Consider the following 25,454-nt stretch of genomic DNA (forward strand, 5'->3'; position numbering starts at 1 on the left):
GTGGTATAATCAGTGACCATACTTCATCTCTTCTCATGAGCAATTGACCAAGGAATTGGCTATTGATCAAGATTTGAGAGATTGAATTATAAGGAATTGTGATCGATTACTTAAGATTGCCAAGGAGATCAATGAGTGCATTGATTAAGGAAGAGATGAAAATGAAATTGATCCGGAGAATGCAACATCTCCTGAGCCCAATGAACTCCCCATTTCTGATCTTACCCATTCTCTTTAATTTCTGTCATTTACTTTTATGAGCAATTTCCCCATTCCCATTTAAGATTCTGTAATTTACTTTCTGTCATCTACATTCAGCTCTTTATTTCTAGTATTTACTTTTCTGTTATTTACTTTCCCGCCATTTAATTTTCTGTAATTCTCAACTCAAATTCTGATTCGCTCAACTAGAACATTCCTCTAATTAAAGTTGCTTGATCAATCAATCCCTGTGGGATTTGACCTCACTCTATTGTGAGTTTTTACTTGACGACAAATTTGGTACACTTGCCGAAGGAAATTTGTTATGAGACAAGTTTTCCGTGTATCAAGTTTATGGCGCTGTTGCCGGGGATTGATTGTGCATCAACAATGATTAAATTGGAAGATAACTAGATTGAGCATTTTTGTTTTGTTTGATTTAATTTTCTGTTTGAGTAATTTACTTTTTGTTTTAGTTAATTTCTTCCCTTCCTCTACTTTTTCTTTGTTATTTACAATTCATTTCACTAACCCACTAACTGTTTGATATATTGCATCACTCACATTAACAGTAATTCTGACAGAAATACTTTCTGCATCTATTTTCCTTGCTTGTACTTGTTGGTTGTATAACAGGGAGAAGAAGCGGGGCTTCAACTTCCTTTGATTCTGAACCTGAGAGGACCTTCTTGAGATTAAGAAGGGAAGCAAGAGGAAAAAAGAGTAGTTGGTGCTGAGAAAGAGGAGGAATACTTTGAACCAAACATGGAAGAAAACATGGAAAACCATCATGAAGAAGAGACTCACAACCATGGCGGAGGAGGTCGAGCAAATCATGCTGGGGAGGATAGAAGAGTTTTAGGCTCTTACATCAATCCGAACCTAGGAAATTGTGGAAGTAGCATTCAAAAGCCAACCATCCATGCCAACAATTTTGAACTAAAACCACAGCTCATCACCCTTGTGTAGAACAACTGTTCGTTCGGAGGAAGTGTCCAAGAAGACCCCAATCAACATCTAACCACCTTCCTGAGAATATGTGACACGGTGAAGTCTAATGGTGTTCATCCTGACGCCTATAGACTGCTCTTATTTCCATTCTCACTCAAGGATAAGGCAGCCAAGTGGTTGGAGTCTTTCCCGAAGGAGAGCTTGACAACTTGGGAAGATGTGGTGAACAAATTCTTAGCAAGATTCTACCCCCCTCAACAAATCAATAGGCTGAGAGCTGAGGTCCAAACTTTCAGGCAACAAGATGGTGAGACTCTGTATGAAGCATGGGAGAGGTTTAAGGACCTGACAAGGAGGTGTCCACCTGACATGTTCAACGAATAGGTGCAGCTGCACATTTTCTATGAAGGGCTCTCTTATGAATCAAAGAAGGCAGTAGACCATTCATCCGGAGGATCTTTGAACAAGAAGAAGACCATTGAGGAAGCCATAGATGTCATTGAAACTGTAGCAGAGAATGACTACTTCTATGCTTCCGAAAGAGGGAACACGAGAGGAGTGATGGAGCTAAACAATGTAGATGCTCTGCTGACCCAAAACAAGCTCATTACCCAGCAGCTGGCTGACCTCACCAAGAAGATGGAGAGGAACCAAGTAGCAGCAATCACCACTTCATCAACAACCCAAGAAGGAGCGAATGAAGAAGCAGAGGAAAGTCAGGAGCAAGTCAACTACATTGGGAATTCACCTAGGTAAAACCATGATCCATACTCCAAGACCTACAACCCTGGATGGAGGAATCACCCAAACTTTGGGTGGGAAAATCAACAAGACCAAAGCCTTGATCAAAGACGCCCAAATCCCAACAATGCAGCTCACCAACATTTCACATCTAGGCCATATCAACACTCCCATAGTAACACCTCTCCACATCCACATCAAAAACAAAATAACTTACCTCATCCTTCCACCTCTAATCACGATCTAGAATCATTTGATGACAGACTCTCAAGGATTGAGAATCTACTTGAAGGCATAGGTAAGGAGATTCAAGACAACAAGGTGTTCAAGGAGGAAGTGCGAGCCAGTTTCAAGAACTAGGGAGACACAATCAAGAGGTTGGAATCTCAAGTGGGGTATCTCTCTGAGCAAATTCCCAAACCCACAGATGGATTTCCAAGTGACACAGAGAAGAATCCGAGAGGTGAAACAAAGAAAGTAAGATGGGAAGATTGCAAGATGGTCACTATAAGTGATAAGGAGACTGAGGACAAGCCAAGCAAGCTGTCAGAACAACCTGAAGATACCTCAGTAGAGAAGAAGGAAAAAGATCATCAAGAACCAGAAATCTCACAACAGGAGCTGCTGAGACTCAATGCACCTTTTCCCCAACTGCTCAATACTGCTGTGGAGAAGAGAATATACTCAAGGTTTCTAGATTTGTTTGTATCTCTGCATGTCAACATACCATTCATCAAGACTATTCAACAAATGCCTGCATACATCAAGTATATGAAGGAGCTGCTTCCCAGGAAAAGCTCACTCAAGGGAGGCCAAACTATAGTGATGAACAAGGAGTGCAGTGCCCTCATTCAACCATAGTTGCCTACAAAAAGAAAAGATTCGGGGAGTTTTCATGTCCCCTGTGCCATAGGAGAAACAATGTTTGATAAAGCACTCTACAATTTGGGAGCCAGCATCAACTTAATGCCCTTATCCCTGGTGAAGAGGCTGAAGATCAATGAGATAATACCCACAGATGTAGTCATAAGGCTGGCAGACAAAACTCAAAAACAAGCAATAGGAGTGGTAGAAAATGTATTGGTAAAGGTTGGGAAGTACTTTCTTCCCACAGACTTTGTCATCTTGGACATGAAAGAGAGTCACACTCACCCAATCATATTGGGAAGACCATTCCTAGCTACAGCCAGAGCACTCATAGATGTGGAGCGAGGGGAGCTAATATTGAGGATCCATGATGAACGACTCAGCTTTAATGTCTTCAAACTCTCACAAGAAGCATACCAAGAAAACAAAGAACCAAGCAAAGATCATAATGAGATGCTGACAGAGGAAGCAAGCACTGAAGCACAACCAGCCCATCTGGGAAAGCCCTTGGTTGATGAACAAGGAAATAAGCAGTTGTCACAACTCAAAGAAAAGCTGGAGGAACCTAAACCACCAGAGACATGTGAGGACAACAACAAAATTCCCTTAGAAGAAGAAGTCACCAAGAGCAAGGCAACATCAAAAGGGACAAGGAAGAAGGTACCAAGGGGTGGAGGAACAAGAAGATCCCTACGGAAGACTTCTCTCCAGGGGATAAAGTGATCTCAGCTTACTTCCCAGATATCCCCCCTAATCTCCCCACTGTACCATCTTAGTTACCTAAGGTCTTCACTATCAACAGAGTTCTCTCCTTGGAACATGTAGAGATCATTGATACAACCAATGGATATAAGTCCAAGGCAAGAGGGGAGGACTTGAAGCATTATCAACCTCCCTGATGAAGGAGAAACGTCAAGCTAGTGACACTAAAGAAGCGCTTCATGGGAGGCAACCCATGTTTTATGAGCCTTTACTAGTAAATAAGTCAATATTCATGAATTCCAACCCAAACTTGACAAACACTTGGTGAAATCCTTAATAGGTAGTATATAGTGAAGAACAAGTTTGGTGTTCAAAGCATGCCAAGAAAGCATGAATGCAACTGAGAGCATGCTAGTCTTGGAGCTTTGAATAGAACTTTTCATCACAGTGCTCCAAACTAAATTTGGTGTCACCCCATGGTGCCACCAATGTGCATATAAGGATACACAGTTAGTTAGTTAGTTGGAGTTCATGAATAAACAAAATATTTTCTTCTTTTTATTATTCTAGCTGTAAAATTTAAATTGATCTTTTTTTTTTATGATATTAATTCTTACTTTTCTTCTTTTATCTTTTTTAGGAAAAGGAAAGGAGCATTGAAGGGGATTGATTGGATAATTAAATGAGAAGGGTTCGGCCACTTCATGAAGAGGGTACTATACACGTACCTCAAGGAGGAGAGCATGAGCAACCACATGAGTAAAAGGTGGTGGAGTTCCTTCTTTGGTCCATCTTTCTCTATGCTTTAAATAAGGAAGATCTTGTATGAAATAGAACATGCTTCCATAGTAGTTTGAACCTTTTTAAATTCTGTCTTTTAAGTTTTTTTGAATAGGTCTAAGTTTGCTAGTCTTTATGTCACTGCATCCTTACTTTGCTTACTTGTATGCTTGTCCCTTTGATTCAAATGAAAAGAGAATGATTGTTTTTAAAGACCAGAGAGAAATTCATACTATGGAGTAAGTTCATAAGTTTATGGTATAGTCATAAGTTAGCTAAGTTGGTTCAACCATAAGGTGGGAAGACAACTATCTGTCCTGAATCATATGCTTTGAATACACCCCATGAGACTAGCTAAATAAGAAGATCCTAATAAGAAAAAGGGAAAGAACAATAAAGGTTGGAAAATAAAAGAAAAAGAGTAAGCAATAAGGCTAGGCACCAATGGTTTTAATCTTGAGGCATGTGTCTGTGATGCTCCTGTGTGAGGGATCTACTTGGATGAATAAGCTCTTAGGGGTGCCTTATCACTTGGTAACTTGGGTTAACTAACTCGGGATTATCAGCTGAAAATCCACTATCAAGAGTAACCCTCACTACAGAGCATTTAGTAACCCAAAGAGGTGCTGGACACCAAGGTCTCAGGAAAAGAAAATAAATAAACTATGTGCCTGTGGTGTGTATGTATGGGGGAGAGACTTGAGCAAGTAAGTCCTTAGGGGTGATTCAACACCTAGCACCTTGAACCAACTGGTTCGGGAGTGTTGGCTGAAAGCTTATTTTAAAGAGTTGCCCCCTTACAGAGCACTCAGCTTAAGAACAAAAATAAGCCCTGAAATGACAACAAAAGGATCAATGAATAAAAGTCTCATGGGATGCAATCACAGTGAGTATTCTAGGACATGATCACAAGGTCTGAAGCCAGAATGAACCTAAGTCTTATCAGGACATGAATCCGACATGACTCTACATAGGAGACATTTCTGCAATGATTCATCATTCTCTTGTTCCCGTACATGCTTAGGGATCACTAGCAAGCTTTAAGTTTGGTGTTGTGATGCCAGGGCATTTTGGCCAGTTTCACTGACCTTTTGCTTTACTGTTGTTTTAGGGTAGTATGTTCATGCATTTCCTTAGGAAATAAGCTAGTTTTTGATGGAAGATTATTACATCTTGATTCAAGACATTGTGCACTTTACATGATTTCATGAGGATTGCATTAATTTAATGACAAATTGGATGTTGCAATTCCATGACTTGGACTAGAACTTTGATGCACTTTGATTGACTTGATTTCAGGACTAGATGCTTGTGGACAAGGTGATAGTAAGGAATCAATTAGGGCTACGTTAGTTACACTAACGTTAACACTAACGTGGAATGGGAGTAACTTTCAAAGTTAATGAGAAAAGTAATTGCCGATAACGCTCTCGAAGCTCGATCTATTGCCCACGTTAAGAGTCGTTAAGCTAACGTTAACTAAGTTAACGTGAACTCTAAAGCGTAATGGAAACGGTATTGAGCCAACGTTAGTGACACTTAACTTGTACAAGCTTACGTGGCCTAAGCGTATAGTGCCACGTTAGTGCCAACGTTAGACTAGTTAACTTAGTAAGTTTACGGGCCGCTAACGTTAAGATGCTTCAAGAGCCAACGTTAGTGACACTTCACACGTTTAACTAAGTTGGCAAGTCACACGTAGAACATAACGTTCGACACGTGAACTAGTCTAACGTGGAAGCTAACAGAACAAGGTGGTCGACCAACGTTAGTGACGACACAAGACATAGGCTCACTAACGTTGGAAGGACGAAGCAGGAGCTTGTCCTACATTAAGCATTGGGAACTCCACATCGCCACTTAACGTGAAGAAGGAGGAGATCGCAATCGCCAACGTTAGTGACACCACATTGTACTAACATTGAATGAGCAACTGTTAGATGCCACGTTAAACTTCACGATAACGTGAATCAGTGTTAACTAGTTACGTGGAAGTAACGGAAGGATGAGTTAGGGAATGTTGAAGTTGTGGATCTAATAGTGCGGATTAGGGGAAGGATGGCTAGCATGGCCACGTTAGAAGCTCAGCCACGTTAACCTAGTTAATGTGGACTCTAATGTGAGAAATAGGGGCACATTGGAACGTTAGTGACAATGGTAAGTGTCACTAATGTTCTCGAAGGTTGGCAAGCCTACGTTAAAAAAGCCACGTTAACTAAGTTAACGTGGACTCTAATGTAGGGAAGGGGGAGACTTCTCAACGTTATTGGGAAAGGCAAGTCCCAATAACGTGTGCGAAGGACAAAGAGGCAATGTTAGTGGCAACGTTTGTGCCACTAACGTTGAAGATAACGTGGCTCTTACTTGGGTGAGGAACGTTAGTGAAAAAGATGATTGTCACTAACGTTCTCGAACCCATATTTTCAGTGAACGTTAACACCACTAACGTCCTGAGCTAAAGTCTCTACCCACTTCACACTTTCTCTCTGCAAGTAAAGCCAAGCCGAATGAAGAAGAGAACTGCTTCAAACTCAAGATCGAAAGGCCCATACCCAAGACTTGAAGAACCAACTAGAAGAACAGAAGAGTAGTATATATAGGAGTAGCTTTGAATTAAATTGGGAGTTGGAAATTGTTCCGAGGGTTACCTGAAACTGGAGGTCGATCTCGAATGAGATCTTCTGTACTAGTCGGAGATGACGTGTCCGGCTGGCTGGTGGCGGCCGGAGCTGTTGTGTCCGACTCGTTGGACTTGCTGCACTGCTGATCCTTGGCCACCGGAGGGTGGGGGGTACCTGCAAGAGACTCCGATGCTTAAGTTAGCATGGGTATTAAACAGGTTTTTTGTAGAATCAGAGTATGAGTTATACCTGGGTGCTCCAGTGTATTTATAGTAGTGTGGGCTGATCTTTCTGATAAGATAAGTTAGTTATCTTATCTTATCTTATCCTGTTTTGGATGAAGTCAGCTTATCTTCAAGGGAACCGCCTTTATCTCTATAGGCTGGGATTGCCTTTGGATTTGGGTCGTGTTCCTCTATTTGGGCCCTTTATTGGGCTTTCCTGTCGATTTGGCCGAGCTCTTTTAGAAGTTGTCGGGTAGTCTGACCTGAAGAGGTCGGTCGTTGTGTCGCCGATCATCCCGGGTCGGATAGCTCGACCCAGGGTATGAACAGTGCCCCTGCTTGAGCTCGGTCTTCTTTTGAGGTTGAGTTCTTTGACTTCGGTCTAGTGGGGCCGAACTCAAGCATTTTGTCGATTCCTTTGAAACAGCTTTTGAATGTAGAACGTTTCCTCTAAAAGCGCGCGCTTTTATATCGGCGCTTTGGGAACGTGCGAGGGTTTAATGATTTCATTAATTTGTCATTAATTGCCCCGTTTCCCTTTGGCTCTTTCATTTTGATTTTGAAAACCCCAAAAACGGTTTCTCTCCTTCGCCCTTTTCGTAACTTCTTTCTCTGCTCTCTTCGCTATTTTGTTCTTCTGCTTCCTTGCGTTGCGGCATTGCTTGGTGATTTTCTTGGGCAGCTTTTATTTCTGCGCTTCCGTCTTTCTCCTTGAAGTTTCTCATCGTCTCCAGGTTAGTCCCGTTTCATATATTCTCCTTGTTTTGCTTTGATTTTGACCCTTTCTTTAGAGAAAGTTTGGATCTTTTGTTTTGTTATGCCCTATTGTTGTGCGTTCTGGGAGTTTCTTCATTTTCTGCATGGTCCTTTTTTGCCTTTGCTTAATGCTTTTAGGATTTTGCATGTTCTTTGTTGTTTCCGTTCTGATGCCGTTTATCCAGAAAAAGCCCGTATCTGTTTCTTACTTTATTTGACGGTTGCTTTGCCTGATTCTGAAAAAGTTCGCACCTTTGATGGTTTCTTCTTGGCGTACTTGATTTTGGGAATGCTTTTGCTGATAGACTGTGATGACTTTTTCTTTTGACACTACTCGCTGTTTAAAGTCTTTTTCTTGTTTAAAAAATGCTGGGGTGGGAGCTGTAGATTTTCCTGGAAACCTTGCTTTGTTACTACCTCCAAAGGATGCCCCAAGATTTTGGTTTGAGTCTTGGGGTTTTCCTTTTCTGTGTGTTCGCCTGCATCGTATTGAGTTATTTTCTCCCTTGTCCGAGATGTTTTTAGTAATTCCATCTTCTTTTCTTACTTGTAGGATTAGTTGGCCTCATGTCCTCTCGCAATAACATTGTAGAGATGTCTTCCAGAGTTTCCGAGGGAATGTCCGATTGGCTGGACTCCCTTGTTTTGTTGTGTGTTTCTATTGTGGATGCTGAATTTTGCACAGAGCTGAGGAAGCGCCATAGGATTTGTGATAATAGTGCTCGCGAGGGGGATTATGAGCTTGTTGCTCCTGATTCCGATGAGAGAGTTTGTTTTCCGACTTCCGTCGAGGGGGAGCGTCCCTCTTTCTATGCTTATGAATACTTCTTCAGCCAATTAAACGTTACTTTCCCTTTTACTGCTTTTGAAACTGACTTGTTGTGGTCCTGCAATATTGCTCCATCCCAGCTTCATCCAAACTCCTGGGGTTTTATCAAAATATTTCAACTTCTTTGTCAGGAGTTGGACATAACACCTTCTGAAACTCTTTTCCTTTATCTTTTTGTCTCGGCCAAACCTGGAGGTTCCTCCAAAAAGAAAGCTTCCTAGGTTTCTTTCAGATAGGCCCCTGGGGCATAAAGTTTTTGCCATGTATGATGAGTCGTTTAAAGATTTTAAGAACTATTTCTTCCGAGTTCGTGCCATTGAGGGGGTTCGCCCCTTTTTTCTTGATGAAAATGATGAGCCTGCTTTTCCTCTGGAGTGGCAAAAGAATGTAAGAGTGCCACGTTACACATGGGAAATGCTTAGTGAGGTTGAGCGGGCCTTTGTAGTTGTTCTTGAAGATTTGTGGGGGAAGCCTCCCCATCTGGACACGAAGAGATTTTTGAGTGATCCATCTTTGGTTTGGGCTGCTTTGAGTGTTGTCTGACCTATTAGAGCATTGTAGGCTGAACTTACGTCGACCACAATGTAGTCTATTTTGAGGGTCCTGGATTGGTTCCCTTTTCCAAAAGTAGTGTGTAGCGATACGTATCCTAGCGGTTGTACCGGGGTGTCTCCTAGTCCGAACAGATTGTTTGGGTATGCTCTAAGCTCCTTTTCGTCTAAGCCGAGTTTGTCGAAGGCTGTTTTGAATAAGATATCGGCAGAACTCCCTTGGTCTACTAATGTGCGGTGTAGATTGGCGTTTGCCAGTATAATAGTGATGACCATGGGATCGTCGTGTCCCGAGATGATGCCGGATGCGTCCTCTTTAGTGAATGTTATTGCCGGGATGTTGGGTGCTTCCTCCTTTCCCTCGACATGATATACTTCTTTGAGATATCTCTTTCGTGATGATTTGGAGATCCCACCTCCTACGAATCCACCGTGTATCATGTGGACATGTCTTTCTGGTGTTCGAGGTGGTCGTCCAGCTCGTCCATCATCTTCGTCTCTTCGTCTCTTTCTTTGGTCATCATCTCGGGTAGCCAGAAATCGATCTAATTTTCCTTCTCTTACCAATTTTTCTATGATATTTTTCAAGTCGAAGCACTCGTTGGTGGAGTGCCCTCGGACTCGATGGTATTCACAATATTCCTTCCGGTTTCCTCCTCCCCTTTTGCCTTTGAGTGGTCGCGCTGGGGGGATTTTTTCTGTGTGGCAAACTTCTTTGTACACGTCGACCAGGGATGCCTTGAGAGGAGTGTAGTTATGGTATTTTTTGATTTTCTCCCCCTGTCGATCTTCTTTCCTTTTAGAGTCCTTGTCTTTGTCTCGGTAGGGGTCCCAAATTTTGAGGTTTCTCCCAACCGAGCGTTCTCTTCCATGTTGATGTATTTTTCTGCTCGCTCCTGTACTTCGTCTAAGGAGGTAGGATACTTTTTTGATATAGATTGGCTGAAAGGTCCCTCTCGTAAGCCATTGATGAGCCCCATGATGGCGGCCTCAGTTGGTAAGCTTTGTATGTCCATGCATGTTTTGTTGAATCTTTCCATGTAGTTGCGGAGGCTCTCCCGATCTCCTTGCTTGATCCCTAGTAAGCTGGGTGCGTGCTTGGCCTTATCTTTCTGGATGGAGAATCTGGCCAGGAACTTTCTGGCCAGGTCGTCGAAGTTTGAGATGGACTTCGGAGGTAAGTTGTCGAACCATCTGATCGCCATTTTCGTGAGAGTCGTTGGAAAAGCTTTGCAGCGAATGGCATTTGAGGCATCGGTAAGGCATTTGGAACAAGATCTGTGGTGCCATCATACAAAACCATATCTGGGAGCTTGAAATCTTTTGGGATTTTGGTCTTCATGATTTCTCTGGTGAACGGATCTTGTTCTTTGCGTGAATTTTCCTCAGGAGTGGTCCGTGGAGCTTTTGATTTGAGGTCGGCCTCTAATTGCTGTAGTTTTTCTTCCAGTTCTCGATGTCGCTGTACCTCTCTTTGCAGATCCTTTCCGATCTCCCGTTGTTGCTGGGTTTCTTTCTCAAGTTGCTTTAAGCGATCTTGAAGTGCTCCTATGGCTCCCGGATTTGGTGAGTTTTTGTCCCCGTTGGATTCCGGAGTATCCTTTAGCGTAGTGTCCGCGTTCTTGTGCGGTGTTCTGTTTTCTAGATCCGAGTCGTGGTCGTTATCATGGCCGTCCGCCATGGTTTTGGGATGACATTCAGGTTCCCCGGCAACGGCGCCAATGTTCCGAGGGTTACCTGAAACTGGAGGTCGATCTCGGATGAGATCTTCTGTACTGGTCGGAGATGACGTGTCCGGCTGGCTGGTGGCGACCGGAGCTGTTGTGTCCGACTCGTTGGACTTGCTGCACTACTGATCCTTGGCCACCGGAGGGTGGGGGGTACCTGCAAGAGACTCCGATGCTTAAGTTAGCATGGGTATTAAACAGGTTTTTTGTAGAATCAGAGTATGACTTATACCTAGGTGCTCCAGTGTATTTATAGTAGTGTGGGCTGATCTTTCTGATAAGATAAGTTAGTTATCTTATCTTATCTTATCCTGTTTTGGATGAAGTCAGCTTATCTTCAAGGGAACCGCCTTTATCTCTATAGGCTGGGATTGCCTTTGGATTTGGGTCGTGTTCCTCTATTTGGGCCCTTTATTGGGCTTTCCTGTCGATTTGGCCGAGCTCTTTTAGAAGAGGTCGGGTAGTCTGACCTGAAGAGGTCGGTCGTTGTGTCACCGATCATCCAGGGTCGGATAGCTCGACCCAGGGTATGAACAGAAATTATAGGGAGCCTCTTGGCATAGAACTACTCTCTGTATTTTACTTTCTCTGCACTTCTAGTTTCATCATGTATTCTCCATCTTTGTTTTCATTTTCTAGAGCTATGAACAACTAAACTCCTTTCATTATTCTTCTTCTATCTTTTCTCTTGATTTTACTTGAAAGCTTTCGATCTTCATCCAATTGGGTAGTTATCTTGGAAAAGAAGCTATTCAAACTTGGATCTCTTCTGAACCTTGAAAGAGGAACGAAGAGATCACGCTAGAAATGCTTTCTCATGCTGGACCAAATTGGGTTTGGATGGATATGTGACTATAATCCTCTCAACACCTGATTTGGGAAATGCATGTGGTATAATCAGTGACCATACTTCATCTCTTCTCACGAGCAATTAACCAAGGAATTGGCTATTGATCAAGATTTGAGAGATTGAATTACATGGAATTGTAATTCGATCACTTAAGATTGCCAAGGAGATCAATGAGTGCATTGATTGAGGAAGAGATGAAAATGAAATTGATCCGGAGAATGCAACATCTCCTGAGCCCAACGAACTCCCCATTTCTGATCTTACCCATTCTCTTTAATTTCTGTCATTTACTTTTATGAGCAATTTCCCCATTCCCATTTAAGATTCTGCAATTTACTTTCCGTCATCTACATTCAGCTCTTTATTTCTAGCATTTACTTTTCTGTTATTTACTTTCCCGCCATTTAATTTTCTGTAATTCTCAACTCAAATTCTGATTCGCTCAACTAGAACATTCCTCTAATTAAAGTTGCTTGATCAATCAATCCCTGTGGGATTCGACCTCACTCTATTGTGAGTTTTTACTTGACGACAAATTCGGTACACTTGCCGAAGGAAATTTGTTACGAGACATGTTTTTCGTGCATCACATACTTGAGGGTTGATGCCTACTATGTCTGCCAAACTCCACCCAATTGCCTTCTTGTGCCTCCTCAGTACATCAAGTAACTGCTCTTCTTGTTGAGAAGTGAGTTCCCTTGCAATGATAACTGGAAACTTCTGCTCATCTTCAAGATAAGCATATTTGAGGTGTAGAGGAAAAGGTTTTAATTCCAACTTCTGATCATGGGAAGGCTCTGGATTGTCTGGAACTTGTGAAAATGCCGAAATACCCTCGTTGTCAATCAAGAGGATCCCCACACTTGGACCTTGTCCAGTGTGCCTCTCTTCTAATTCTTCCTGGTGAACTGCAGCTACAGTTTCATCTATGACATCACACTGGAAGATAGAATGATCTTCTAGAGGGTTGTTTATGACTCCATTCAGATTGAAGATTACTATTCGACCATCTATTTCAAAAGAATATGTTCCTGAAAAAGCATCCAATTTGAATTTTGATGTCTTCAGGATTGGTCTTCCAAGTAGGATTGATGATGTCTTATCTGAGTCATTATGGGGCATCTCCAAGATATAAAAATTAGTGGGAAATGTGAGCCCTTTAATGTTCACTAAAACATCTTCAGCAACTCCAGCCACTGTAATAATGCTTTTATCTGCTAACACAAAATGAGCTGCCGACCTTTTTAAGGGAGGGAGCCTCAAAATATCATATATAGACAAAGGCATTATACTAACACAGGCTCCTAAATCACACATGCAATCATAAATTACTACACCACTAATAGTACAACTAACTATACAAGGACCTGGGTCACTACACTTCTCAGGTAATCCTCCCATTAAAGCAGATATGGAACTACCTAAAGGAATAGTTTCTAATTCATTAATTTTGTCTTTATTTATACATAAATTTTTTAGAAACTTTGCATATTTAGGTACCTGTTGAATAACATCAAAAAGAGGAACAGTTACCTCAACCTTTTTGAATATTTCTACCATTTTGGGATCGGGTTCCAGCTGCTTCCTGGGCTTCCTTGCAAGTTGTGGAAATGGAATGGGAGTGGTGTTTTCTGCAGTGTCTGCGCCTCTTGGTGCTTCCTTCTGTGGTTGGGCTTCTTCTTTTTCAGTTATGTCCTGTATGTCCTCTTCCTCTTCAACATCTTCTATTTCTACGACCTCTTCAGCTGAGGCGTGCTCTGGTGGGCTTGGCTCCTCCTGATTCCTCTCCTGCAGTGTGGTTCCGGACCTTAGGGTGATGGCATTAATGCCCCCCTTCGGATTGGGTAATGGTTGAGAGGGAATTCCAGTGGAACTTGAAGGTTGGTTATTGGAATTTTGCATTGATCCAATCTGTGAGACAAGAGCTTGCAAAGTAGTGGTCAGACCATTCAGACTGGCATTAATGTTATTTTCCATGGTCTGTTGACTTTGCTCAAAAAATTTTAGTAACTCTTCATTAGGAGACGAAGAAGGGTGAGTTAATTGAGAGGTCTGTTGTTGGGTATTCTGTGGTCCTTGAGACTGCCTCAGGTGAGGTACTCTGTAAGGTTGGTTCTGCTGCCTGTTGTTGTTATTATTCTACCTCTGATTTCCCTGAGTATCTCTGCCTCCTTTGTTATTGTTGTCCCTCCAATTCTGGTTAGAATTGTCCTGCCATCCATGGTTATTATTTCCACCTTGATTGTACCCTTGGTTGGGGCGGTCATAGAAGTTATGAGTGGATGCCACCATGTTGTCTTCCTGTTGGAGTTGCGGGCATTCATCAGTATAATGGCTATAATCAGCACAAATTCTGCAAACTCTCTGTGGGACTAATTGTTGGCCTTGCTGTGGTGAAGGAGATTGAGCTTGCTGAACTTGTTGTTGATTCAATTGCATTTGCTTCAGCAAGTTGGTCATTTCACAGATACTCTGAGTTAGAGCAGCAGTCTCTCTGCTAGAGGATACTTCTGCCTGTGGTTCCTAGTAGATTCAGCTAAGTCGCTGATCAATTGCCATGCCTCATCAGTGGTCTTGTACTTCTTCATAGACCCATTGCTAGCACTTTCCAATGTGGTCTTATCTTGGGGCCTCATGCCCTGTGTGATATAGCTGAGTAACACTATCTTGTCGATCATGTGGTGGGGGCATGCTTCCAGAAGATTATTGAAGCACTCCCAGTATTCAAAGAGAGTCTCGTTGTCATCTTGAACAATCGTGGAAATGTCTTTCCTTAGTTTATCCGTAACTTCAGATGGAAAGAATTTCTCCAAAAACTCTTTTCTGAGTGTATCCCAGTTGGATACATTTGCTAGGGGTTGAGTGTAGTACCACTCTCTTGCTTTTTCCTCAAGAGAAAACGGGAAAGCTTTCAGCAAAATTGAAGTTTCATCTGTACCGTCATGCCTGACAGTGGAACAGGCTGCCTGGAAATCTCTCAGGTGCTTGATAGGCTCTTGAGTAGGTAAGCCATGAAATTTGGGCATCAAATTGAGTAGTGCGGTCTTTATTTCAAAATCTGTAGCCACCGCTGGGTGATGCGCTTGAAACAGTTGCATTGTAAAATCAGGGGCTCCTTCCTCCTGGATGTTAACTCTCCTAGGTTCTGCCATGTCGTCTGCACGTGAATCAACCAAATCAGTAGAACGGGGGCTGGTTTCTTCCTCAAGTGACGTTTCAGATCTGCCCTCAGAGCGGACTAACCGACGCCGAGCTCGCCTTATTCGTGAAATAGTCCTTTCAATTTCAGGATTGAATATTAGTAAGCGCGGATCAGGAAGTGAATGCGTCATCTAGCGAAAGAAACAGGCAGCTCATAGTAGCAAAATAAAATAAGATGCAAATAAATAAATTCTAATTAATAACTTTAGCACTCTATTGCAACTCCCCGGCAATGGCGCCGAAAATTGATGCGGGCAGAAATTGGTGAATTAAAAATTATTAGAATATATACGTTGCAAGTATAGTTCTTAACTCGCCAGAAATCCACCGCTCAATTTAGAAAGGTGTCACAGAAAATTAAAATTTAAAATACTGGGAGTATGAATCCCAGGTCGTCTCCCAACAAGTTGTAGGAAAGGGTGCTAATTTATTAATCAGATGTTTTCGAAAAGGTTTGAGTTGAGTAAACAGGAAATTAAATTGATGAAATTGAATAATGTAAATAAAAGCCTTGACTGGGAGTTGATTACATGAAAGCCCTATTCTTGATGGAATACTCTAAGATTAATTGACAATTGAGAGTTATTTCGTTTAGTTATCCTTTACTAAGTAAGGGAAGGTAAAACAAGTTGGAATGCTGTTCTATCCACAAGTCCCAATCCACTTTGGGGAGGATTGGTGTCAGGAATTAGAGAGCAAACCAACAATAACCCAATTACAATCTTTCTCTTGAACCTTCCAACTCAAGGGTTCCTTTCAATCAACTCCCCATCAAGTTAGGGAACTACTCACTCATTGTAAAGGTAAAATTCATAGCATATGAAAAGGAATTAAAGAAAGACATTGTAAATAAAAATTAAAATAGTCAATTAAAAATAAAAGTGATCCTTGTATTAAATAATCCTAAGAATATTCCAATGGTAAAATTAAATAAAGCAGAGAACATGGAAGAGTAAACCAAGTAAAGAAAACGAACTAGAATGACGAAGTCTTGATGAGGTAATAACTCTTCTCAGTGTTCCAATGCAAAGAGCAATCGCAAATTAAATCCTAAGAACTATGAATGTCTAGAGAGAAAACCTAGGGGAGGAGTAAAACTAGATCTAAGAACTAAAACTGTGTAGAATGGATGTTTCCTTTGGTTTCTGCATGTTCTCTGGCTCTAGTCTGCTGTTTTGGGCCGAAAACTGGGTCAAAATAGGGTCCAAAATCGCCCCCAGCGAATCCTGAAAATTATGCAGATCGCACATGTCACGCGATCGCGTCATCCATGCGGACGCGTCATTCGCGCTTTTCCTCGCCACACATTCGCGTCGTCCATGCCTCCGCGTCGCTCGTGCTTTTCCAGTCCGCGCGGTCGCATGATCCATGCTGCCGCATCACTACGATTTCTCCTCTTTCGCGCGGTTGCATGATTCATGCGGCCGCGTCACTTCTCGCTGGTTATCTCCTCGATTTCTTGTGTTCCTTCCATTTTTGCTAGCTTCCTTTCCAATCTCCAACTCATTCATGCCCTATAAAGCCTGAAACGCTTAACACACAGATAACGGCATCGAATGGATTAAAGGAGAATTAAAATACATAATTAAAAGTCTCTAGGAAGCAGTTTTCAATCATGTAATAATTTCAGGAAAGAAATATAAATGCATGCCAAATTAATGAATAAGTGGGTAAGGATCATGATAAAACCACACAATTAAACACAATATAAACCATAAAATAGTGGTTTATCAATGACCCATGGCTTAATCACTTACAGCCTTGCCATTGAAGGAATCATTCATTGTTGAAGTGGAGAGTACAACGTGTTAATTTAGAAGAAGAAGCACCTCTGAGAGTACAACGTGTTAATTTACAACGTCTCATTACTGAGCCTACCGTATCCATTTACCGCTTTTGTTATTCCTTGTTTATGCACCTACAACAAACAACAACTACCCTTCTATTCGCCTGACTAAGATCTGCAGGATAACCACAGCTTGCTCTATCCAACAATCTTTGTGGGATTCGACCCTCACTCACCTAAATTATTACTTGGATGACCCGGTGCACTTGCCGATTCAGTTTTGTGAGTTTAAATTTTGTGCACCATATTTTTGGCGCTGTTGCCGAGGATTGTTCGGGATTGACAAACTACAGTTTATTCTACTCCTTAGATTAGGTACCTTTTTTTATTTTTCTTTACTGTTTCCCTGTTAATCGTGTTTCTTATCGACTTATTCAAAATTCTTCAAAATTTTACATCTTTTTCTTTTAATTGAGTTGTTATTGAATTTTAAGTTTGGTGTCCTTCTGATCTTTGCTGATTTCTCTTTTAAAACCTTCAAAATCTGTTCTTAATTTTTCCTTATTGTTAAAATTGTTCTTACTATCTCTTTTCTTAATTTCAAAATCTATAAGTTTGGTGTCTATTGGTGTTTTTCTCTCTATATTTTTGAAAAATCGTGTTTCTAATTTTGAAAATTCTAAGTTTGGTATCCAATCAATGTGTTCCTTTTTTTTCAAATTTCTTAGACCAACTCTTATATTTCTATTTTAATAAATTTTTCATCCTTATTATTATTACTTTAATTTAGTGCACAATTCTGTGGAGTATCTCATTGGAAAATTTAAATATGAATCCATTTTAGAATACACAACCAAGAAAAACTTTAGGGTCATATACAGCCCCCACAAGAGGCGCTCACAGAATTCCTTGCAGACTTCCTATAGATTTTTGACACTGTGCATTCTGAAGGAGTAGACCAGGATGTCTACTGGCTGCTGCTCTTCTCGTTTGCTGTACAGGGTCAAGCTAGAAGGTGGTTGGATACTCAACCCAGATCAAGCTTAAACACTTGGAATAAGCTAGTGGATAAATTTCTGAGCCAATACTTTCCCCCAAAGAAGTTAACTCAGCTAAGACTGGACATCCAAGGTTTCAGGCAAGAAGAGAGTGAGTCCCTTTATGACGCTTGCAGAACGTACAGAACGATACTACGGAAGTGTCATTCGGAAATATTTTTAGAATGGGTCAAGCTAGACATCTTCTATTACGGACTTACTGATATAGCTAAAATCTCTTTAGATCAGTCGGCAGGTGGTTCAATCCACATGAGAAAGACTATTGAGGAAGCACAAAGGCTTATTGAGACAGTTGCCATCAACCAGCATCTATACTCCTCTAGCGAGACTGTAATGTACAGAGAGGTCAGAACAGCGTACACTGACTTAAACCCTCCAGAACAGAGTAAATCGCTAACTCAGCAGCTACACTCCCTCACATAACAATTGTTAAGCCTGAAAGAGGTGCTGCAAGAAACTCGTGCCTCTAACAAGAATATAGAGGCACGACTGAACCAGGATGAACAACACTTATCTAAGCAGATAAGAGAAGAGTGCAAGCAATCCAATTGAGGAGTGGAAGGACACTAAATAGCCACTCTCACGACAGAGAGAGGCAAGGAGGAGAGGAAGCATCAGAAGGCAAAAACATAAGAACACAGGGCATGACCTTGGGAGCCCAATGCCCAGAAGGGGGAAAGACGGCGTCCAACGCCCAAAAGAGGGAAAGCATGGTGTTCAACGCTAGGAAGGAACCAGCCTGGGCGTTGAACCGCCAAAAGGGAGAGGTCAAACAGGTGCAAACCCAAGAAAAAACCTTTCTAAGCCAGCTGATGGTCCCTCTCCTGGTAACATAGATAACCACTCTGCACCTCTCAACATATCTGAGTATAAGACCAGGATGCCATATCCTCAAGAACTCTATCAAGCAGAGAAAGATAAGTAATTTGCTAAGTTTGCAAATTATCTTAGGACTATGGAGATCAAGATCCTATTTGCAGAATATCTTAAACAAATACCTTCCTATGCAAAATTCATGAAAGACATCCTAAGTCACAAGAAGGACTAGAGGGAAGTAGAAACAGTCTTCCTCACCGAAGAATGTAGTGCAATCATCCAAAAGAACCTTCCAGAAAAATTACAAGACCCTGAAAGCTTTGTGATACCATGCAACCTTGGAGATGCTAGCACAAGAAGGGCTCTATGGGATATGGGGGCAAGTATCAACTGAATACCTATCTCACTGATAAAGAAACTTGGCCTAGACTGAGAAATCAAGCCCACCTGTATATGCCTTCAATTAGCTGACGGTTCAGGTAAGATTCCATCAGGAGTAATTCAAGACATGATAGTAAGGGTTGGACCCTTTGCATTCCCTACAGACTTTGTAGTCTTGGAGATGGAGGAACACAAGAACGTGTCCATCATCCTAGGGAGACATTTCCTGGCCACAGGAAGGACCCTCATTGACGTGGAAAAAGAGAAAGTGACCCTGAGAGTCAATAAGGATGAGTTCATCCTGGATGCCACCAAAGCAATGCACTACCCTAATGTATCTGAGGAGTACATGAGGATCGACATCATTGATTCTCTAGTAGAAGAGACACATTCAGTTGAGAGCCTAGAAGAGGAGCTTCAAGACATCCTTGAGGATGTCAGTTCTGACAAGGAAGCGTCAAAAGAGCAAGAGAAGGCTTCAAAAGCCCCTAAAGTGGAGGATGAACCTCCTAAACTCGAGCTCAAGCCACTGCCACAATTCTTGAAATACGTGTTTCTAGGAGATGGTGACACTTATCCAGTAATCATAAGTTCTTCCCTGAAGCCACAAGAGGAATAAGCACTGATTCAGGTGCTGAAAACACACAAAACAGCTTTAGGCTGGACCATCAGTGACTTAAAGGGGATTAGCTCAACTCGCTGCATGCACAAGATAAGGTTCGAGGATGATGCGAGACCTATAGTACAACCACAGAGGCAGCTGAACCCTGCCATGAAGGAAGTAGTACAGAAAGAAGTCACTAAGCTATGGGAGGCCGGGATTATCTATCCCATCTTAGATAGCCCTTGGTTTAGACCTATTCAGGTTGTACCTAAGAAGGGAGGGATGACAGTAGTCCATAATGAAAAGAATAAACTGATCCCACAAGGATAGTGACCGGGTGGTGCATGTATGTGCATTGATTATAGAAGACTCAATAACGCCACAAGGAAGGACCATTTCCCTCTGCCGTTCATAGACCAGATGCTAGAGAGACTAGTTGGGCATGCTTTTTACTACTTCCTGGATGGATATTTGGTACAAAGATTGTTGTGATGGTCTAGAATTTTCTCTTATAGAAAAGAAGAACTTCGTTGTAAGCATAGCTCCAAACCAACAAACAATTCTCACATTAAATTTAATTTGGTTTTGTCACATGTACAAACCCCAATAAAAATTAACCGAAGTATTTAGACTCCGGGTCGTCTCACGAGGAATTGCAATGAAGTGAATGATTATTGGCTATGAAGGAACAAGGGGTTAGGTTTATAAAAGGGCAAGGTAATACAAAAGCAAGAAAGTAAACAATCAAGAACTAATAAAATAAGGAAAGAACTCTTGGCTAGACATAGGTAAATTGAGATCGCCATCCTTGTCTACAAACCATACATTGACAATTATAAGGGCCCAACCTATTAAGTCTACCTCTAAAAGCTTTAAGTACGTAATATCTACTCCTAAACTTGAAGTACGTCAAATAGGCTTGATCACATCAACCCATAAGTCCCAACCTATCTACTAATTAGATTAGTAGTGGGTTAGTATCAATGGATATCAAATTGATCACCAAGGGTTCTCAAATCACCCATTTGATGAGACCCAATGACTCAAGGTCACTCAATTCCTTTAGCCTAAGCCAAGAGTAAAGAAAACTACTCAAAAACTAGAGAAAATATTCTATCAAACACCTAGTGTGAAATAAAGGTAAAGCGTAGTAAAAGTGCAAGAAATATAAATCCACTAACTACCAATTGCAAGGAAAGTGAAATTCACAACTCAAATCAACAATAAAAGAACATCAACATCTAACTTCATTAAATGTAAACCAAATCCAACGTGAGTATTCATAAACTTAAAAGAGGCATAAAAGTAAAATTAACATCATAACTAAGAAAATTAGAGTGTAAAGGCATGAAATTGTAAAGAAAACAAGAAGAAATCAAGTAATCAAATCTAGAACTAAGAGGAATTCATCTAATCCTAACCTAATTCTAGAGAGAAGAGGGAGCTTCTCTCTCTAGAAAACTAACTAAAGGCTCATGTTGACTAAGTAAGTGCTCCCCCTTGCTCTAGCTTGAATTATGCATGAAATACCCTCAGAAACGAGTTGGATTTGGGCCGGGGCAGCTCAGAAATCGCCCCCAGCGATTTCACTTTAAGTGGGTCATGTGCCGAGTGCCACACGTGCGCGTGCTTGACGCGTGCGCGTCGATGGCAAAAACCTCCACTCACGCGTACGCGTGCATGACGTGTGCGCGTGGCCCTTAATTCTCCATTTTGCTCATTTCTTCATGAGTTCTCCACTTGCATGCTTTCCTCTTCATTTCTTCCATCCAATACTTGCCTTATGAACCTGAAATCACTTAACAAACACATCAAGGCATCGAATGGAATTAAAGTGAATTAAAATCACCAATTTAAGTGCCTAAAAAGTATGTTTTTACACTCAAGCACAAATTAAGGGAGAATTACAAAACCATGCTATTTCATTGAATGTATGTGGGAAAAGGTGATAAAATCCCCTAAAGTAAGCACAAGATAAACCACAGAATTGGGGTTTATCAAACCTCCCCACACTTAAACTAAGCATGTTCTCATGCTAAAATCAAGAAAGAGGCAAAGAGTGTCAACATTTATTCAATGTAAACTACCCAAATGCAACCTATTTACATGCAATCTATCTATATGGATGCATCTACTTGGTCAAAATAAATCAATTCCCAAGAATACATATACAAGTATAAGGGTTAAAACACTAGCAATCAAAGCAAACCCATAATTGAGTTGAATTATTGAAAAGATTATACAAACTTTCAAGAAAAGATGATCATGGATGGAAGCATGTAATTGAGCAATCGAACCCTCACCGGATGTGTATCCACTCTAATCACTTAAGTGTATAGGGTTGATCCACTCAATTCTCCCCTAATCATGCTTTCTAAGATTTGATTTTCATCTAACAATCAAAAATTATTTCATGCATGCATACAAATATCATGAGGACTTTCCCATAGGTTGTAATGGGGCTAGGGTCAAGGTAGGGATGCATATGGTCAAGTGGACTAGAAATTTAAATCTTTGATCAACTTAAACTTCCCACCTAACCTATGACAACCTATACAATTTTAAAGCTAACCTAACCACACATTCTTCACTTTTTCATACACTCATGCATTATCTTTGATCTCCACACATATGCATTGATTTTTATTGAACTTTGAACTTTGGGGCATTTTGTCCCCTTTTTATTACTTTTTTTTTAAACAGAACATATATACAAGAATATCAATGCATATGGTTTAACATTCAATGCATGAATATGTACTCCATTCCCATGATTTTCAACAAAACCACAAAATACACTTTTACCTCTACCCAATGTTCCCAACTCTCCCAAAATCAAATGATAAACACTCTCACTAGCCTAAGCTAATCAAAGATCTAAACAAGGGACATTTATTACTTTTCACTTAGGCTTGTAATGTGCTAAGATTAAGAACAAATGGGTTAACCATAGTGGTGCACGGAATTGCAATCACACATTTGCAACTCCGCACAACTAACCAGCAAGTGCACTGGGTCGTCCAAGTAATACTTTACGTGAGTAAGGGTCGATCCCACGGAGATTGCTGACTTGAAGTAAGCTATGGTTATCTTGTAAATCTTAGTCAGGAGATTAGTAATAAAAATGATTTTGCTTATGAAAAGTAAATAACATTAAATGAATGGTACCTGTGATTCAGTAATGAGGAACATGTTGAGGTTTCGGAGATGCTCTTTCGTCTGAATCTCTGCTTTCCTACTGTCTTCTTCTCCAAACACGCATGGCTTCCTTTAATGGCAAGTTGTATGTTGGTGGATCACCGTTGTCAATGGCTACCATCCGTCCACTCGGATGAAAAATACCAGGCATGGTTTCTGTACGGCTAATCAACTGTCGGATCTCTCGTCTCGGATGAAAAATACCAGGTACAGCTACCGCACGGCTAATCATCTGTCGGTTCTCACTTATGTCGGAATAGGATCTCTCTATCCTTTCGCACACTGTCACTACACCCAACATTCGTGAGTTTGAAGTTTGTAGCAATCACCCCGTTCCAGATCCTACTTGGAATACCACAGACAAAGTTTAGACTTTTCGGATCTCAGGAATGCTGCCAATTGGTTCTAGCCTCTACCACGAAGGTTCTAATATCACGGACTCGGTCTGTGGATTAGAGACCCAAGAGATACGCACTCAAGCTGTCGCCCAATGACTACGTTGAGCTCAGGTAGAACGGGAGTAGTTGTCAAGCATGCGTTCATAAATTTGAGAATGATTATGAGTGTCACGGATCATCATATTCTCTATATTGAAGTACGAGTGAGTATCTTAGAACAGAATCAAGTGTGATTGAATAGAAAACAATAGTAATTGCATTAATTCATTGAGACACAGTAGAGCTCCTCACCCCCACCTATGGGGTTTAGAGACTCATGCCATAGAAGATACAATATGAAATGTAAAATGTCATGAGTTGCCAAAATGAATCTCTAAAAGTAGTTTTTATACTAAACTAGTAACTTAGGTTTATAGAAAATGAATAACTAGGTGTAGATAGTGCAGAATTCCACTTCCGGGGCCCACTTGGTGAGTGTTTGGGCTGAGCTTTGAAGCTTTCACGTGCATAGGCCATTCTTGGAGTTAAACACCAACTTGGATGCTAATTTGGGCGTTTAACTCTAGTTCTGGTGCCAGTTCTGGCGTTTTACGCTAGAAAAGGGTCTCTGGCTGGTGTTTAACGCTAGTTTGGGCCATCAAACCTCGGGCAAATCATAGACTATTATATATTGCTGGAAAGACCAAGATGTCTACTTTCCAACACAAATAAGAGCGTGCCAATTGGGCTTCTGTAGCTCCAGAAAATCCACTTCGAGTGCAAGAGGGTCAGAATCCAAAAGCATCTGCAGTCCTTTCTCAGCCTCTAAATCAGATTTTTGCTCTGGTCCCTCAATTTCAGCCAGAAAATACCTGAAATTACAGAAAAACACACAAACTCATAGTAAAGTCCAGAAATGTGATTTTTGCATAAAAACTAATAAAAATATAATAAAAAGTGACTAAAACATACTAAAACTATGTAAAAACAATGCCAAAGAGCGTATAAATTATCTGCTCATCACAACACCAAACTTAAATTATTGCTTGTCCCCAAGCAACTAAAAACAAAATAGGATAAAAAGAAGATAAAATACAATAAATTTAAAAAATATCAATGAAGATTAGTTTTAATTAGATGAGCGGGACTAGTAGCTTTTTGCCTCTGAACAGTTTTGGCATCTCACTTTATCCTTTGAAGTTCAGAATGATTGGCATCCATAGGAACTCAGAATTCAGATAGTGTTATTGATTCTCCTAGTTTAATATGTTGATTCTTGAACACAGCTACTTTATGAGTCTTGGCCGTGACCCTAAGCATCTTGTTTTCCAGTATTACCACCGAATACATAAATGCCACAGACACATAACTGGGTGAACATTTTCAGATTGTGACTCAGCTTTGCTAGAGTCCCCAGTTAGAGGTGCCCAGAGTTCTTAAGCACACCCTTTTTGCTTTGGATCATGACTTTAACCACTCAGTCTCAAGCTTTTCACTTGGACCTTCATGACACAAACATATGGTTAGGGACAGCTTGATTTAGCCGTTTAGGCCAGGATTTTATTCCTTTGGGCCCTCCTATCCATTAATGATCAAAGCCTTGATCCTTTTTACCCTTGCCTTTTAGTTTAAAGGGTTATTGGCTCTTTCTGCTTGCTTTCTTTTTTTTTCGCAAGCTTTGTATTTTTCACTGCTTTTTCTTGCTTCAAGAATCAATTTTATGATTTCTTAGATTATCAATAACATTTCTCTTTTTTCATTATTCTTTCAAGAGCCAACAATTTTAACATTCATAAACTTAACTATAAAAAATATGCACTGTTCAAGCATACATTTAGAAAGCAAGAAGTATTGCCACCACATCAAAATAGTTAAACTAATTTTAAGACAAATTTTGAAATTATGCGCTTCTTGTTCTTTTGCAAATAAAAACATTTTTCATTTAAGAACAGTGAGAGATTCATGGAATCATTCGTAGCTTTAAGACATAGACTTTAAACACTAATGATCATATAATAAAGATAAAAACATAGACAAAACATAAAGCATAAAAATCAAAAACAGAAAAATAGAAAAAAAATAAGGAAATTAAAGAACGGGTCCACCTTAGTGACGGAGGCTAGTTCTTCCTCTTGAAGAACCAATGGAGTTCTTGAGCTCCTCTATGTCTCTTCCTTGCCTTTGTTGCTCCTCTCTCATGGCTATTTGGTCCTCTCTGATTTCATGGAGGATG

At 40.8% G+C, this 25,454-nt stretch overlaps 1 non-coding gene across 1 annotated transcript; it reads right to left on the minus strand.

Annotated features, from left to right (window-relative positions):
- Positions 1 to 1,419: 1,419 nt before the first annotated feature.
- On the minus strand, positions 1,420 to 1,523 carry LOC148570970 (small nucleolar RNA R71). Its single transcript, XR_015880441.1, has one exon. It is a non-coding gene; the product is annotated as a small nucleolar RNA R71 (small nucleolar RNA).
- Positions 1,524 to 25,454: the final 23,931 nt, after the last annotated feature.

Source organism: Arachis ipaensis, chromosome B3 (genome assembly GCF_059453495.1).
Source record: "Arachis ipaensis isolate K30076 ecotype BB chromosome B3, ASM5945349v1, whole genome shotgun sequence".
NCBI classification, from domain to species: domain Eukaryota; kingdom Viridiplantae; phylum Streptophyta; class Magnoliopsida; order Fabales; family Fabaceae; genus Arachis; species Arachis ipaensis.